This window comes from Panthera uncia, unplaced genomic scaffold (genome assembly GCF_023721935.1).
Source record: "Panthera uncia isolate 11264 unplaced genomic scaffold, Puncia_PCG_1.0 HiC_scaffold_256, whole genome shotgun sequence".
NCBI classification, from domain to species: Eukaryota; Metazoa; Chordata; class Mammalia; order Carnivora; family Felidae; genus Panthera; species Panthera uncia.
Window position 1 is genome coordinate 21,263 of NW_026059301.1, and position 1,739 is coordinate 23,001.

General features: G+C 39.9%; 1 long non-coding RNA gene across 4 annotated transcripts in view; it reads right to left on the reverse strand.

Moving 5' to 3' along the window:
- LOC125917836 (uncharacterized) overlaps positions 1 to 1,462 on the reverse strand; it is a 13,548-nt gene extending 12,086 nt beyond the window's left edge. For all 4 annotated transcript variants that reach the window (XR_007456315.1, XR_007456314.1, XR_007456312.1 and 1 more), the window contains exon 1: positions 1,323 to 1,462. This is a non-coding gene — a long non-coding RNA (uncharacterized LOC125917836). The remainder of the gene's footprint in view (positions 1 to 1,322) is intronic.
- Between the last annotated feature and the right edge of the window lie 277 nt (positions 1,463 to 1,739).

Below are 1,739 nucleotides of genomic sequence, written 5' to 3' on the forward strand. Positions count from 1 at the left end.
TTTTTTTTTTTTTTTTTTTTTTTTTTTTTTTTTTTTCTTGAGAGAGAGAGACATAGACAGCATGAGTGGGGAGGGGCAAAGAAAGTAGGAGAGAAAGAATCCCAAACAGGCTCTGCACTGTCAGTGCAGAGCCCAACGTGGGGCTCAAACTCACAAACTTGTGAGATCATGACCTGAGCCAAAACCAAGAGTCAGATGCTTAACCAACTGAGCCACCCAGGCGCCCCATATACATTTTTTAAATGTTTATTTATTTTGAGAGAGAGACAGACAGGCAGAGAGAGAGGGAGTGAGAAAATCCCAAGCAGGCTCTACACTGTCAGCACAGAGCCTGACAGAGGGCTCAAACTTACAGATCATGAGATCATGACCTAAGCCAAAATCAAGAGTTGGATGCTTAACTGACCAAGCCACCCAGGTGCCCCAAGGAATTCTGTCCCTTAAGGAAAAATGTCATGGTATAGATAGCCTCCATATTACAAGATTTGGTATGTGGGTTAAAGGAAATAATGTATCCACACAATACTAATGATTGTCATAACAACTCAGATAGTTATTTTCTTTCTTTTGATCTTATCTTTAACTTTCATCCTTTGCACCAACTTCTAAGAAGTAGCATATACCTGTAGACAAGAGAATGGTATAATGTTGTTCTTACAGGGGAGGCACGTGGGGAAGGTCTCCCACTCCTCTCACTCAAGATGGAGTCTCCAAATTCACAGTATCAAGCTCTATGGTCCAGATGTACCATGAGACACAAGGCCACTAACTATTCCATAGAATTTTATAACAGTAACAAAACAATACAGTGATGATTACATTTTTATATTACATCCTCCCATTGGCAAAGCTTTTCATTTGAGATGAAAGAAAGGAGGCTAAGAGAATTTAAGTGACATGTCCAAGTTTACACATCTGGTAAGTAGAAGAGCTGAGTATTAAATCTAGAATTAGAAGGTCATCAGCGACAAGGATCTTTTTTTTTTTTTTTAAAGTTTTTATTTATTTTTGAGACAGAGTGAGACAGAGCATGAATGGGGGAGGGGCAGAGAGAGAGGGAGACACAGAATCAGAAGCAGGCTCCAGGCCCCGAGCCATCAGCCCAGAGCCCGACGCAGGGCTCGAACCCACGGACCACGAGATTGTGACCTGAGCCTAAGTCGGATGCTCAACCAACTGAGCCACCCAGGCGCCCCAAGATCTTTTAACTTGATAGTGAAATGCATACTAATTTCTAAAATCCCACTCACATTAAATAAAATGCTCTTTAGTACTTTCTCCATAAGCTACTTCCCTCCCCGTCCTCTAAACAAATGACTTACCTATCTTAATAGCCAAACGTCCTTTCCTTGCTGGGTAACGGTCCACCAAAATTTTCTTCTTGTAAAAAGGAGATCAGTGGTGAAGTGTTTCAGGAAATGGGATACATTGTTGAGAAAATCTGGGGATCACTGCTCTTGTGAACTGTTGAGAAAAAACAAAACATCAAGAGCTTTATACCTTCAGTCCTCTTGGGAAGCCTTCAAAATGAATCTCTTTTCCATTCTGGCAGAAGTCAGTACAAAGGAGTTTTTGTTTTGTTTTATTTTGTTTTCTGGTTTTCAATTAGGTTTAATAATATTAAACTTTCATTCCTTAGCCTAAATTTATTCTAGACTCTTAAAAGCATTTATTGTAAATTGTTTCTACTTTTGAAGGGACTGGAAAAATCATGGCCATGAATACAGAGGCTTCCAATC